Below are 16,994 nucleotides of genomic sequence, written 5' to 3'. Positions count from 1 at the left end.
TTTGTCAAGTACTGGAATACAAAATATGGTGACTATGGACTGCACAGAAATCAGTAGTTCCCTAAAAAATAAAGCCCAGGAAAAGAGTTATGGTTGTATCTTCAAAAGTGCTTAAGATTTATCTGATATTTGGGTGTCTAATTCCCAGTGGAATAGAAAAGCCATCTCCTTAAGTAAATTAGAAACCTGAGTTCCACTTGCATAGATCCTTGGTCTAAGTCTAATTGGAAGTTAATTAGATTAGACTTCTTAAACTTCTTAAAGTATGAGTAACTTCTGAAAATAGGACATCTGTTCGTTATCACTGGAAATCTTGGAACAATTACTTTACATGCAGCGTGTCGTCCTTACCAAGCAGGGTAACCCTCTGAGTTCTAGCAAATCCATCACTTGGTAGGGGTGGAAAGCAAACAGGCCCTGTATTGCTCAGACACGAGAGCTGCGACTTGGAACAAATAACAGTAGAGTGTTACAGGTGGAAGGAATGTTCTGCGTTTGATTTTGAAAGAGGCTTTTATACCTGATGCTCTGWACTACTGTTCTTAAAAGTTTTTTCTTCTTTTCTTTCTTTGTTTTTTGAGGGGTAGAGGACRCTGGAATTAAAAGATATTAAGGTTTGTTTATTTTGCAGTTTTCAGTCATTTATTTTAGGTGAGAAAATAGTCTAACAAAGTCCCATATAGTTCCATTCTATGGCCAATGATATTTTGCCTTGCCGGCCTTATTCAAAATCTTCCTAAAGCACAGACTTAGCTGAGCCATCTACACAACTTTTCACAATCTTCCATTGTCCTAAAAATCAGGGTTTAATAGCAATTATGTATTTTGTCATATCATATGATTGATACCAGGACATAGAGCTGATAACGATGTTTTATATGCCTAGCAGCATCAGATTTCAAGTCTGCTGGAATTTATTTTTAATGCATTTGCTAGCTATCCTTTCTTAATTAAAAAGTAATAGAATACYTGAGAATCTCCATGTATTTATTTTTAAAGCATCATTCCTACACTTTATTTTTTTAAGCACGCTGCAGTAGCATAGTACAATTTCATATATTGATTTACCATCTTGTGCAGCACTTTTACCCATTAGCTGTTCTCCTGTGGAGCCGGTAGGACACTTGCATCCTGCAGGACACTTGCATCCTGCCCCCGGCTGCTCGCAGCCTGTGCAGCTCCCTYGCGCCCGCACCCAGTGCTCTGAGCACAGACTGATGCAAGCGGAGCCTCCCTGCCTGGAAGCTGCGCAGCCCCCCCAGCCTTCCCGAGGACATTTAACTTGGCACCTTTAGGGATTCCTTGCAAAATGTGCCCGCTCGGAAAGCCTGGCAACAGAAGCCTTGTTTTCTCCAAAGCAGCGTCCGTGCAAACCTCTCTGTTGGCGCTTGCCGGCCCACCCTGCATCGAGAGTCTCTGGTTCCCTTGTTGAAGCTGCCGAAATGTCTGTTAGGCCATGGGTCTGATTTTGATGCATCTCCCCCAAAACACCGAGGTGACAACTGCTGAGGTTGTCGCAACTGCTCAGGTCTAAGCAACGTGGCTSTGCTCTGAGCAATGTGTTTACTTGTTCTTTCCCAAATGCCAAAACAAAACAACCACTCTGCGGTTTGGAGTAAGTAATCTGGAAATGTGTTTTCCTTGCCCTATTCCTGCGTTAGCTTTCAAGGGGACAGGCTAGGCGGAGGTGCCGTGTCTTTACCGTGCTGGCTCATGTCATCTGAACTCGCCATTGCACACATGGCTGTTGCACTGCTATCCAGAAGAGATAACACCTCCCGTCCAGTTTGAGCTAGATTTTAAATCAGTTCGTGTAAACGGAATGTCTCCATGTTCCTTAGCAGTCTTGTTCAACATTTCCCTCTCTTTAGCTTAAAAATGAACTATTTTAGATTCCTTTTAGACTCATTTGCAACACTAATATAATTAGAGGCAACTTCCAAACAAATCAGCATGCCATGTTGCAGAAAGCACAGTCTAACTGGATGAAGTGGAACCATCGATACTCCGAATGCTGGGGAAATATTTCAAGTCCGACTTTTGCAACTTCTGCCATCTAGCCCGTGCCCTATCGAGGCACAGCATTTGCTCCCAAAGTGCTTCTCAAATAACCTCCAAATAACCCCAAACCAGAGGAGGATGTTGTTTCCAACCAATGATCCTTCCAACTTTTCCCCCTTTTTGCAAGGGCAGCCCTTCCCCCTCTGCCGTGGCGGCCATTCCGTGCTCTCCTGCCCCTCATGGCTCCTCATGGCTCCACAGGGAGCGCAGGGGCAGCCCACACGCGGCTGCTGCTCCTGYGGGCTCCTGCGGCCCTGAGCAGGCCTACAAAGTGCCGCAGCAGCATCTCAAAGCCTTCATGAGCATTGCCAGTATACTGGAGCTTGGTAATGCTCAGGTGCTTTTAATAAATCAGGCCCCACACTTCATGAAGAGTCATGAAGAGTCTTCATGACTCTTATTGCTCCAGTAGAGTGTTCCACTTTTTTTTTTTTTCCCCCTTTTTTGTAAGTGTGAATTTCTTTTCAATGTATCATGAAAACCTCTGGATACCACCTACCTATTAACAGAAATACTTACTATGTGAAATCACGGGCATTTTAGTATTAAGATATTGAAAAGTGACTAACTTTTTGTAAACATTGATCCTTTTGACCTCTGTCATGTCCGCGCTGATAGTTACAGCTGGCAGTTTGAGGAGGACTGCTACAGCCAATGGTCTATGTTGTCAGCAGGCTGCTGTGCTCATTAAAAATATTAACCTGAGAGCAATCAGGTGGTTTTCTTGACACCAGTATCACTAATTGCGGTGAGTTTTTATTTTGCTTTCAGACCGTCTCTAGAGGCCCTCGCTGTCCTTAGGAGCCRATTGTGCTCCTGGCCCCTGCGCCCCACAACCCGTAGGCAGCATCACCTCACAGCCCAAGAGCCTTTAAAAAAAACATAACAGGAACCCACAAGTGCTGAGTGGGGAGGAAGGGTGCGGAGGGCCCCGCTAGAGCCTGGGCGGCCGCAGAGCACAGCTCAGCCGCCTCCTGACTTGCCGCCTCCTTCCTCACAGCCCTCTGCCTCTCGAGTTTTGGATACCTCCCTTGGGAAGCTCTGCTTGCCACCTCGGAGCTTTTTTTTCTTTTGCTTTCTCCCATTTCTTCAGCATTTGTTTGTAGTGACCCTTGTTTTTTACATTTTCCTCAGAAAGAGAAAATATTGGGTAGATTGGCTATTTTTTTTCCTTCTTTCAATATCTCCTTTTGGCACTCCAGCAACGCTAAGCAAATCCAAACCCCATTTACTTGGGCAATTAAACTTTATGACTGCTCTGCATCGCTGAGGTGGCAAAAGGCAGCCGGAACATAACAGGAAATCTCGCCTGTTAATTGGAGACCCAAGTGTGCACAGAGACCTTCTCAGAGCAGGCACAGGGATGCTGTGGGGAGAGGGCACCTGGTTGCCAGCCCAACTGGGACACCTTGTCCCCAAAATACCCACAGAGCAGTCATGAACAGAGGGCACAGTTTCCCCTTCTGGGTCAGCTGAGAAATGTTGGTGCACCCATTTCTTATTTAACATGTCCCCTCCTTGCTTAAAATGTGAGCCTACTAGAAATAATGATTTGGAGGGCATAAAAACTGGACTTGGATTTTGTCAAGCTCTTAGGTGTGYGCATGCAGAAGCCCTCTGAAGCCAGGCTCTCTCTGCAGGGCAGTTAGGGATGTTTGTAGGATCAGATCTTAGTTACCACTGATGTAAGACCTCATGTTTGCTTCGATGTTTCTACTGGAAATAGAAGATTAACTTTGCTCCTAGCAGCCACATGCCACTTTTGTTATTGTCCTACTTGGGAATTGTTGCAGTGAATCACTTGTTTAAGGCATTCAAATAATATAAGTGCTCTGAGAAGACAGATCTGCCTTGGGTACCTGCTGGTTTGGGACAAACTCTGGTCTAGATCTGATCATTGATTCTGCTCACAGAGGCACAGAATGGTTGAGGTTGGAAGGGACCTCTGGAGATCATCTAGTCCAACCCCCCCTGAGCAAGGAGGGTCACCCAGAGCACGTGACACACGTTGCTTCTGACCCTACAGACTATGTTGGATTTAAGTCCTCGGCCTGATCACTGCATCCTTTGGGWACATGTAGGTCTAGGTCTGAAAGTTATGAGTCTTTTCTTTTTTGAACCAGCTGGCAGTATTTGCTTTAAACTTCTCTGCCTAAAGAGAAGTGCTAAACATGGCAGGAAGGGGTTAAGTGGCTCTGGCTGCTCCAAGGAGGCAGTCATTTTGTTATTCCTTAAGGAAATGGGAGCTACTTTCCCCCCCCCCCCAAAAAAAAAAATGGGGAAAAAAAATGGGGAGATGATCTGTTCTAGCTGTGAATTAGAAACGTAAAGGCTCCAGATGAATTATTTAGAGATTGTAACAGGAACTTTAAGTTATTCCTGATTTTCCTGTCAGTAAAACTGATCATTAGGGAGAAGCAGAATTTATTTTAAAGCACCAAGTTTTTTGCTGAAGATTATGTAAGTGACTGCACCTCCACAGAAGCTGCTCTTCTCTTTTCTCGTTTCATTCTCGTGAACATTTAGGCTTGTTTTGTTGAAAAAGAGCTTGTTTTGCACTTCCCCGCAGCAGTGCAAGTAGCGAGGCAATGTCCCTTTTAGTATTTTGTGGCTGCCTGGTTACCGCAGCTTCTTGCTATCCAAATAGACTTGCTCTGTGAGGGATCCGAGATGGGGAGAGATAAACACACAGAGAGCAGTTGTGGCTTCCTGCCACCGTCCCTGCCCGCCACGCGAGAGGGCCGCACGGATGAACGGCCCCGCGGGCGGCCACGGGAAGCGGGGCTCCCACAGGACCCCTGCCAAACACAAGCCAGTGTCCTGAAAGCAGGGGAAGAAACATCAAATAATGTGCCTGTTTTGCTGGGGTAACACCTYCGAGGCAGCCCTCACTTCACAGGAAAACGGTGCGTGTGGTATGTAGGGAGAACAAGAACCGTTTTTGATGCAATCCAGTGCAAAACTTCCTCTGACCATGGTCAAAAATAATGTAAAAGTAGTTGTTAGCTGTGGAGGTTGCTTCTGCTTTGTTGAAAAGTGATGGTTGGGTGTTGAGTTTTGTCACTTGACCCCTTTCCTTGGTCATTCCGCTTGGAAATAAAAATGAGCAAAACATCAATTGCTTGAYGGGAGTGAAAACAAGAGAAATGAAACAAGAACAACCAAGGTGGGCAGAGTGGGACAAGTGAGATCAATGCGACATGAGCAGCTGCAACATGAGCAGCTCTCAGGCGAATCTGCTCTTCCCTTGGCTTCAGAGAGTCCGGGAAGAGGCCGGGGAAGCGCAGGAGTGGCCCCCGGAGCAGGGGGCAGCTTCTGGAAAGGGGCTATGTGGGCAGCTTGGTGCAGGGAGCAAAATGCCGACTCCCACTCTGGGTTTCAGCCCTCAGCGAGGTGCACACATCTGTAACTGTGAACCGAGAGCTGAGCACCCATAGCTGSACACCGAGAGCTGAGCACCCATAGCTGCACACCGAGAGCTGAGCAGCACGTGTTGAAATGTAAGCGTTGCACAAGGCAGCGCTGCGGGGTGTCGTCGGGAGGTGCCTCGCGCCGCTTCCGCAAACAGCCCCACCGAGCTGGCACTTTTTTATCTTAATTCTGCCTCTTTTCTCCAACCACATCCTACACTCGTGTGTAGAGTTTGCTGTGCAAGAGGCCATAAATGCTCAGAAGTAGGTGCTCTGTATTTTTACATAAGCTCCCACTGACCTTTGCTTTTTTTTTTTTTTTTTTTTTTTTTTTCCCTATTTCTCTGACATGACAGAATGGAAACTCTGCTCCAGCACTCATTAAAAAAACGAAGGGCTCTACTCGCTTAAATGATATTCCCTGTGATATTTATCATCATTTCGGTTTGGGCTGTCCTCAACTTGTGCTTTTTTAATGTGCTACAGATCTCAGAGTCGGAAATAAGAGCGGGTCAGGATGCAAGTGGCGTTTTAACTCACAGGAAACTGTGGGAGGTAGTTTAAAATGTATTTTTTTTTTTTTTTTCCGTGGGAAAAAATACCCTGTTTTCTGTCCCTTGTGCATGGGGGAGATGTGAAAGAAGGGCAGTCTGGTGATTTCCTGCTTTCAGACTTTAGCAACCCCACGACAGCAACTGTCAGCGTCCTAYCCTTTAGCCTAATATTTACCGCTGCCGGAGTATTTTTGCTGCAATGATTAACAGAYGTGGAATTAATTGTGATATATTGCATCGCCAGAGCCAGTCTGTACCAGGCCTGGAGGAGACTACAACTCTGGGAAATGCTGTCTCATGCCTGGTGTGTCATGACATTATTTCATCAGAACCCTGTGTGTTTCACTAAATAACTTTCCATTTTTTTTACTATAAATATAGACAAGGAACCAAGTTTAATGTTGAGAACTTAAATTTATTCTGTCTTCCACTAAACTAACTGTGATCAATAATGAAGGATATGCGGTGATGATCAGAAGTTATCAATGTTCATGACTTAGGGATGACTGCTCGTCAGCTGAATGGTGTGAGCAGTCTTACTGCAATGACAACACATACATGTTTTTTCTTCTATAATGGTTTACACTGATATATTTTACTTCTTATTTTCAACTCATCTGTATAGCTACTTACAGCTGCTTTAGCTATCTTCAATAGTGACTACTTGGGAAAAAAAAAAATTTTGGAAGAAAAGGTATGAACAGACCAACTTATTCTTTTCCCAAGCTGTCCGGTGAACATCTAGCAATTAGCTGTTCTTGCAGTGATAACTGTACACAGATTATCATGTTTAACAGGCAGCTTTGGATCTAAACTACATGATTTACCTCACCTTTGTTATTTTTAAACTCATTTGTACTTTTATGTACAAATTCCACGGTTTAGCTACCTCTGCATTAACTTACAAAAAAGTAACTCCGTTGCTTTTCTGCTTGCTGTCCATTGTGTGCCTCYTGAATTTATGTTGTGAGAAATAAAGAATCATAATTATGTTCAACTCCTTGATCCCAACAACAATTTCTGTAGCTGTCTGGCATGCCTTCCTCACATATGTCTTTCCTAAGATGAAAAAATCTGCCCTTTGCATCTTCTCAGAGGGGAGAAGCTCCATATCTGTTGTTCATCTCTAGGATGTTTCTATCACTGCTCACTAAAGCTGAACATATGAGTCACAGTTGCACTGGTTTTTTTTTCTTCTTTTATCAGGGTTTTGATCATTGCTGACTATTGGTTTGGTGCAGCTTGCTCCATCCTGATCACCTGCATTTCTGTAATTAACTTTACTTGTCCATGTTAATTGGTTTAATTGCTGGACAATTAAACCATGTTAAGCAGGGACATTTGCTGAAGCTACAGGATTTCTAAGAAAAAAGGGGAGGAAAGCGATGTTATTCTGTTTYATTCATCTGTACCCTGACATATCCTGACGGTCCAACCCTGAGGGTTCAAGGTGTGGATAATAATAAGCTTTATCTCTAATATCTTCTGTATATCTTCAGACATACAGTTGGATTTATTTTACCTAACATTAGATGTCTGTAGTAGAGGTAGCTACCTCTGACTTGGTCCGTTCACTGTCAGTGGAGAGCAGTGAGCGTTTTTAAGGCACAGCCTATGTGACCCAAGTTAGATGTTTGCTTTCAGGTGGAATTTGCAGGCTAGGAAGAGAATTTTTCTTATTATTGTCCAGAAAAAATGTCTAAGCACGTAGTTGGATGTACAAGCCTACCCTCGGAGRACGACACTGCGCAGCGACTCCTGCTCCTGTTGTGCTCCACTAATGATRTGTGAGTCTAACACCATGCAGCAGAGCAGAGTGGAGAGGAGAGGCCTTTGGCTTCACTAAGTTAATGCAACAGTTCAGACCACTCCAGCCTCCGGGTGCTTTGGACATGATCTCCTCACATACCGATAATGCAGCATTCAACCCTCAGAGACAGGTAGTCTCGATGGGAAGGGTGGTGCTGTCCCCATCCTGTCTCATCCTTCCATTTCCATGGAAGAATGGAAATGGATCTTTCCATGGATCTTCCATTCCCATATTTTGCTTACTAACAGGTGGATCACATGCTCCTACGTTCAGTCTGACTTTCAAGGAAAGAAGAGAGAGCAGATACCTGCCTGCAGCTCTGCCATGAGGGCAGCGCTCCCCGCAGCTGCCTGCCTTTCCTGAAGGACATTGCTAGCAGTATTCGACATTTTTCAGATGACCTCTACAGAGGTCTGTAGCTGCCTGTGTCCTAAACCAGAAGTCTGTGCTGCACTCACAGGGTTTTCTATTCACTCTGATAGCCAGGTACCTCATCCTGCATTAACTCTGCCTATAGAAACCGGCTCTAAGTGAGCAGCACCTGGATGGTCAGAGGATGAATCTTCGGAAAACTTGTCCTGGATATGACCACAAGGAGTGGAGGGAAGGTACTCTAGCACAAACACAGCAATTTGTGAGAAGTAACCAAGGCTTTCTGTAGCCATATATGGTCTTTGGAAAAGGCATTATTTTGCTTCTCTGGTATTGATTGTATCTGAAAGATCCTGTTTCCCTTTTTCTCCTGCACGTGTCTTCTCCACATCAGATAGATATCTGTTTACACTGGAAAGGCTTTTTTCCCCCTGTAGCTTAGCTCTCTGTCTATCCTGCATAATAACAACAGCTAAGGAGAAACATATATTTCCTGCTGTTCTGTTCAGTGATCTTTGATGGCATCTGTCTAATTCCAATTAAAATGATAAATCACAGGGACATGGCAAATTTCCCACTTTAATAGTGCCTCACTTGAGGCGGTAGCGTCGCTTTGCTGTGCCGTGCAGGGGCTGGTTACTCAATACCTCCCTCTTGGAATGAAAGCTGCTTTTGTGCAGAGCAGGGCCCGCGGGCGAGCTCGTGCACAGCGCTTGTWGGGCACGTAGCTTCCTTAGCTTGTGTGGAATAGGTGCTGGGCTGCTCAGCCCCACCTCAGCGCTGGTTAAAATGAGGGTCTGTTGCATTAAACACCCTGCACCCAGGCACTTTATCATAACTCAGTGACTCTGAGCAACTCAGTGACCAACCTGTTATTTCCCCTTCATCAATACCATGTCTATYTCAAGTGATGGACGTCCAAAACACTTTCTTATGAGGTCCATGTTTTGACCTCCCTTGGTGCAAAATGGTACTCTTTCCTTTTGCAAGATACCCCCTGACATAAACAAGCAAAACTCTGGAAATCCCTAACGCTCTCATTGCAGCAATGGATAGTAATATGCAATGCTAGAGATATCTTTTCCTTCTGGTGATTTTTTTTTTTTAACTTCAGCATTTTTATTTTCATCAAAGTATTGAGACATTTTCATTGTCCTAATAATATCAATTTTGAAAAACATGTTCTTTCACCTCGAAACAATCAGCCAAAGCTTTGTTAGAGCTTTAGGCATGTTAGTCTACTTCTTGCTTCTAATTGTCTTTCTACTGAGAAAATGAAGAGCAAGAAATAAATATAATGTTTTGTATCCTTTTTCTAAAAACGTTGCTCATGCTTTTCCACATTATGCATGAAAGGGGTAAAATAAACAAGATGAAAGAGCACCTTACTTCCTCCTTTTTGTTCATATTTTCATGAGCTCTGAACTATGCTTGTAAAGAATAGTACCAATATTTTGATTTTTAAGAGCTAAAGAAAAGCTATATGCATCATTATATTCTATTTTTGTACTGAAAAGCCTTTAACTAAAAATGACACCTGTCCTTAATTTGTTAGGAAATWACTAGTTTATTGTGGTATTATGGTACTATTAAAAACACTCTACTTCTTGTAAAACCAGCACAGAAAAAGACAATCATAAATATGATAATATTACTACTGATATAAAGAAAAATGACATTCTCTCTCCCATAACAATTATTGAGATTTAGCCTAATATATTAAACACCACATATATCATTTTGCTCCATACTTTCAGCTTCAGCTGAAACCCACCAGTGAGTACAACAATTCTTCACTGAGTACATGTTCTTCGTTGGTTTCATTAGACTGTGGTTGAGATCCTATAGATTTAAATTATCGTCTAATTTTGAAGCAAATMAAAGTTAAATAAAGTACATACAACTTCTTTAGAGGCTGAATAGTATTTTCATGTCTCCAACAGACTGCACAGCTAGGGAGCAGGCCCTAAATTTGTATTTTATCTTAGTCTTTAAACAGCATCAAGGGTGACTTGTATTTTTAAGAAATAGAAGTATTGATTTTTTTCTATCCTCTTTGTAACATATCTGTGAGCTACTGTCCTAGCACATAAAAACACAACACGATGTTTATTTTGATTTCCAAGTGCTTTTATATCTCTCCATGCGAAGAAGAGGACTTGGCGGTAATGAAGTACTCTGAGTACTTGGGAAAATAATACAGCAGGATTAATCGCTGGACAAGTTCAGAGATCACGCCGGGGGCAGCCTTCTCTTTCTGAGGTGATGGAGTTCCCAATTTTGTGAAAAGAGGAACCGCGCGAGGCAAGAAGGCTGCTCAGAAAGCAGATTTCAGCAGCCGCAGAGAAGGAGAGAGAGAGTCACAGGGGAGCGGGTGAGGTGGGAAAGGGGACCATGGAAGAGCAAGGCACTGCAGAAGAGCTCCCGATTACCCATCTGGGTGCRGAGGACCACCAAAAAAAGTCAGCAAGGCTGAATGAGTAGAAGAGTCCCACAATGTTAAGGAAAGAAGAAGAGCGGAAAGGCTGTGAAGGGTGACAGGAAACCCTTCTGCAATCGCCCTCCTCGCAAGAGGAAGGCTGCAAAAGCTTCAGTCTGCTGCTCATGGGGGAGGTGAGACGTAAGCAGATGATGCTGGGACAGCCAAACGGTGCAATGAGCTTTCGCTGCAGCACCCCCTGCGATGGCCACCCGCTGCCACCAGCATCCCCCATGGCAAAGGGCAGGGAGGAACTGGCGAGATGCAAGTGCCTAGGACTTGAGTGAGTTTAAGATCACTGAAGGATTTTAAGGACAGGTATGGTTGTTCTTAAATGAATATCTGTAGTGCACCGGCTAGAAATAGATGGGAGACCAAGCACTGAGTGACCCCTGTACTCTTGCTTTCCTTAACCGAGTTTGCTGCAGGAATACTGCAACTTCAAAGGTCAGCCCTCTCCATCTCCTTTTACTAAACCTATGTAAATAGGGGAGTGAAATATCCACTGACTCCCCTCACCATGAGGCCCGAAGCCTTCACACGGGCATGCTGCAAGGTGCCAATGCAGTCCCCTGAGGTATTCCCCTCTGCCACCTGAGCCCAACGCAAAGCCAAATGCTCTCCTCTCGGCACCGCTCAGGAGAAGACGCTCGCTCCTCAGAAGCAGCAGGTCCCYTGCACCTGGCAGGTCCCATGATGCGGCCCGATGAAAGAGAATTATGGTCACTAAGTCCTCAGCATAACCATTTGATCTCTCGCCTTGCCAGCAGCGCGTCTCTCCACAGTTTCCTTTTACAGGGTGGTTTGGAAGTTGCTTTTGAGCAGCTTGCATTTTATCTCTCCTTGGACATGGAATAACTCCCCGCTCCGGGCYGGAGGGAACATGTTGTTCCTCTCGCCGCGGCGCAGCTGCCCAGGCCGAGGAGACTATTGGCAATAAGACTGATGGACTGAGGAGATACCTGCAATAAACGTGCCTATTGCAACGCAGTGCTCCAGGAGAGASACACACAGGTGATTTATTCTAATTGGTTTATTAAGAAGGAAAATCAGATCGCCTACTTGTACTTCCATTCTAATCAAGAGAAAAATTTGTCTTTTGTGCCATGGGCAGCCAAAATAGTAGGGAAAAAAAAAAAAAAGAACCTGCTATGCAGCTTTATCGGCTCCATCTCTTTCTTCTGCATGTCATTTGGCATTTGTGCTCAGAACTCATATGGACAAAATCCTTAGAAAAATATTCATGGGGAACACTGCCAAATTTGGTGGCTGTGTCCTACTTAAACTCTCCCTGCCCTTTCAGCTTTGCATTGCAAAAGTAAGATACTCAAACAAGAACGTCCATCTAAGAAAAGGCTGTTTACGGAGGTGCTTGATTGCTGTGTGAGTGAGAAGAGACTGATTTTTCTTTTTAATGTTAAAATATCAAACCCTTGGCAAATGTACTTTTTGTTCAGTAAATACAACTCTGCTAGCAACCACCAAAGAATCTCAGTCCCTATCTCCTGTCATCCCATGARGGTGGCAGGACAGGAGCCGTTAGCATCAGTTCAGCTTCTTCCCAAAGCTTCTGGGTCTGTGGATGACTGTTTCTGCAAAGGCATGAACTGGAAGGGAGGATATTTATACTTCTTTAAATGTTCAGAGGGGGCTTCTCTCATTTCTTTACCAGACTCCTTTCATGTGATTACTATTTTTTTTTTTTTTTACTAGAAGCTTTTCCAGATTTGGACTGTTAGTCTGCTTAAAATATGTAAACCCTAGAGCCTCTTGACCTCAAAGTAGCTCAAAAAAGTTAATGTTTTCTAACTTTTCTTGAGCTTTTTTTTTTTTTGAACATATTGAACACTGACAGGACTGCTCATTTAAGAAAATTACAARTGAAAATTGTATCTGTTTGTCTTTGAAACTGCCTCCAACGTGATGATTAGAAGAAAAGAGGGAGAGGGAGTGAAGGCGGTTATCTGCTGACTTATTTTACTGCAAGCAAAGGGTCTATCTGCAGTGGTGCTCAGATAGTGTTCCTGGTGGTCACTCCAGGAATGATGGCCAAACAGCTCCATGGGCTTCCCTCCTTTGCAGTGATTTTGTCTCCCCTTTCATGTGTGTCTCCATCTTTTSGTTGTTTTCTCCCACTTATCTTCCGGGATTTAGCTTATTGATAGTCTTTACTACAAGAAGGCAGAGGTCCAGCAACTGAAAGCCACCTATCCCACCAGCAACACTCTCTTTACAAAAATAAAGTGTGAACAATTCGAAACAGAGGTGCATTGTCAGAATTATATGGTTAGGTTTGTTCATTCAAAATTTACATATAGACTCCCCTCGTCCAGCTTAAGAGAACAGGTCTAAAGCATGACATGAAATAGTTTGGGTTTGCAAAACATCACAGTCTGTCTGGTTTCAGGGTGGTGGCTACTGATGCTACTCATTCTTTCTCCTGGGAGTTTGTTTCACTCCTATCAAGGGTGTTTCATATTTGACTGGCTGTTCCAGTTTTGCTCAGACCTTCTGTCGAGCTTCAGGAAGGGCTGTGTGGATTCATGTCTCCGGGGACATTTGCTCTCATGAGTTTTATGTTGTAGTTGGTGATCAGCATGCTGTGGAATAGGGACCTCTTTGCAGAATGGTCAGAGGAATGTTCAACCAGAAGGCACATGTTTTTTGAACTCACTTTTTACTTATAAAATTGCCCATGCAAACATCTACAACTCATGTTTAACTTTAAAAACACTTATAAAGCATTTTGTGGGTTCAGAGTCAAAAAAGTACTACTGCATACCTCCCAAAGCTAATGTTTCACCTTGACCTTTCATGCAAGTTTGAAATGTTGCTTTCTCATTCATTGCACAGTTATTGAGAAACTTTTATGTTCAAAACAAACAAGCTTGTTCACAATTCTAACACAATGATTTTATTTTTTAAGTTAGCAAAAAGATGAAATTGTTTCTGAAATGTTCTATGGACCCTTGTCAGAGGTACTCCAAATGTTCTGCCTGGATTTGCAGGTCACTGGGTGTCACTTTTGCTTTATGCTTATAAAACGAAACCTTTTTCAAGGTCTTTTGAGCTTTATTTATAGATAAATTTCTGACTTGGTACTTGTGACAGTAGGGGATGGCACTGAGGAAAACAACAGTAGAACAGCTTGTGAGCAAAATACTCCCTGGAAGTAGAAAAGGTTTTATGGCAGACCTTAGTCTGAATTCTTCCTGGTGAGGTCTGCAGGGAAGGGGTGGCATGTGAGTTTGTTCCGGAGGTGACTGTAGCCCTCCATTAGGGTGCACAGTCTGAAATAGCATTTTAAGGACCCCATCAACAAGTTTTATCAATTAGTTATATCTGAATTGTATTAATGAGACTGTAAAAGAAATCCTGAGAGATCCTGTTGGTAGTATATTCTTCAGTGGCCGAGAAAGAAGAACATTACAAAGTAATTATTACTTTAAAAATCACTATGTTGTGAAATTCCTTGTGAAATTCATTTTTATGGACAAGACTCTTGCCTCTATTTCCCAGGGAGAAAAAACATCTAACATCAAATCTTGATGATCACTACTGAAATGGAAACAGCTTGGGGGCATCGTGCAAACTGAAGCACCAGAGAGCCCTTTTTTTATGGCTTCTACACGCTACGAAGGCTTAGTGCTCAGAAGGGCAGCACATGCAGAGCAAGGGCCTTGTGTGCGGGGACAAGGCAGGTCTCTGGAAGAAACACTAAGGATGTTCTCAAGATGGATGAACATGGAAGATCCCCTTCACCCAGCACATTAGATGAACATTACCACACATCCTGCTGGCTGCTTCATGTGGCGGGAGCTGTGGGATCTGGATGCAGGTTGGTATGGCCAGGCCATGGGGTCCTGCTCACACACCCTTGGCCACGTGCAGGTTAGTTGGGATTGCCTCACACTTGTGGYACCAGGGAAGCACATATAGAAAAGCCATGTGCATGCAGGTGATACCACAACCACCACCAGCTACCTCTGGAGCAAGAACTAATCGCTCTCAGCCCTGATGACCCATGCCGTTGGGTACACAGACACATCTCTGTGTGTGTGTAAGTGTGGTGTACACAAGGAAACATGCTGCTGAGCTGGGCCAGAAATGCTCCAGACAGAGCTGACAAACCTCCAGTTGCACCCAAGGCTACTGGGCCAGACCAGGATTTTCAGAGATGTTTCAATAAGGCAGCTCAGTCAAGAAACTACAAGATTTTTTTTTTAACTGTATTTATAAAGCTGTTAAGAAAAATAAAGGAGGCTTTTAATCCTAGGTACTTACATCCATATTTCCTTTCAAAACATTACTGAAGATACCGCACTTGAATATGTATGAAAACTAGCTCCTTTTTTATATTAACATGGTTTAATTTTGTAAATCCCAGTAGTAGTTTAGCATGGCTATGGCTATCCCAAAAGCCTAATTAGGTAATGACTTATTCATGGGATCAAGGGAAGTATGTTCCTAAAAATACAGAACACATGTTCACATATGGATATGAAGCTTAACCGGAAAAAAAATGATAGAGCGTGGTAGTTTCAAAATGATCCGTGTTTGCCCAAATACCATACAAATACCATGAAAGCTGTATAAGGTTTCAGAGATGCTCTCATGCCTCCGTAGGCCTCCGTTGCCATAGGAACAGCTGTGAGGTGCCAAGTAGTTTTCTAACATCGATACTTCACCATCTATTTCCGCCCACAAACATAGTTTTTGGTAGCAATCAAGAAARGAAAGCAGGCTGCAAGCTCTGAAAAAGAAATGTAAAACTATGAAGTCAAAACACGGCACCTGTAGACACTTAGTCCTAGCGTGGTTGGAGTGACCTAAGAAAGCAAGGATGTTTTTCCGTGAGTGCAGCAAAGGAAAACAACGGGACCACGCTGAACCGCTCTGCAGTTGTGACACCAAGCACCAAGACCCGAGGTGCCGGATAATGGGTGTTTAAGTTGTATACTGCATTTGGCATGAAAGTACTTTACAAGTCCTTGATGATGAAAATAGCATTGCAGATTGAGAAAGTCTTTTCAAGATCAGGAAAAGGGAAATATGCCATGGCATTTTCCCCCTTCTGTTTCTATGGATACTGCAGCCCAAGCCTAGAAGCTGCTCAATGCCTGTGCTCTGCACGGAAAGCGAGCGAATGTGTGCGCAAGCGCTTGCCCCTGCGGGGTGCTCTGCCTTCCCCTACTGACATGAGCTTGAGGTGGGGCTGAGCACAATTCCCGTCTAACAGCTTTTTGAGGAAACAGGCTGCAAAAAGAGAGGTAAAGCATCAGGAGAAGTTAACAGCCATGAAAATGCTGGGTTGGATTTCAGCAGGGTCTGACACAGCAGGGTTGTATGCTTAGGAATCAGCTGTTCTGGCTCAGTTGCCCAAACACAGGCACCTCACGTGACTTCAGAGGCACCGAAGGTCACTCTGCCTGCTCTCCACCTGCCCCTCGATAGGGGGTGGGTTTCCATAGGTCCCATCTSGGCTGGGTGCCTGAGGCGTCCTGGAGCACCTCAGGTGGCACCAGGCACCGAGGGCAGGCACTCAGGTCACTCAGTGTCTGCAGTAGCTTTTGGGCTGTGAGAAGGGCTACACTGAGGTGGCACATAATGAATCGGAGGGATCGGGCTGGGGGCTTCCTCCACACAATGTCAATTGTGTGGAGAAAGTGGCAGGTGAACGGGAAAGCTCACCTGCAAAGGCAACACCGGAAAAATACTTTGGGAAAGAAGGTCTTGAACACAGGTGGTTTCCTTGCCACAGGTTCTGTGCTCCGATAAGATTGGGATCACTGATGTAACCCGCTTGCCTCTCGATGTATCAGATCAAAGCGGTGCAGCTGCTCCTGATCGGAGCATGGATCTGGCACAGGGGCAGGACGTGATTCAGCACTTCAGGGCTGCCACGGGCTATGCTCCTCTGTGCTCCCAGCTCAGGCACAGCTCTTCAGGATTTCTCTTTGAACAAGCTCAATTTTTTAAGGTGCTCTGCAAGCCACGAGGAGACTTTGTTAAAAATGTGTATTTTTTATGCCGTGGAATGACTTCATTGACAAAACAACTTGATGTATAACCAATCACTTCTTAAAATTGAGGCAATTTGCTCTCTTCCACATTAGCTTCGCTTTTTCACCCTACTGCTCTTCTTGCAGCCCCTCATCCCCCTTGTGCTGCTCCACAATGTCCCCTTCCTCAGCCCCATCCTCCCGCTCCCACACCACCACCCAGATGGGCCTCACCCCCATGTTCAACAACCTTATGTGCTTTAGGAAATGTCTTGAATATCCTACAGTCCTTCAGGCCACCTCTTT

This window comes from Nothoprocta perdicaria, unplaced genomic scaffold (assembly GCF_003342845.1).
Source record: "Nothoprocta perdicaria isolate Ctin4 unplaced genomic scaffold, notPer1 scaffold_61, whole genome shotgun sequence".
NCBI classification, from domain to species: domain Eukaryota; kingdom Metazoa; phylum Chordata; class Aves; order Tinamiformes; family Tinamidae; genus Nothoprocta; species Nothoprocta perdicaria.
Note: the sequence above shows the minus strand (reverse complement) of the source record.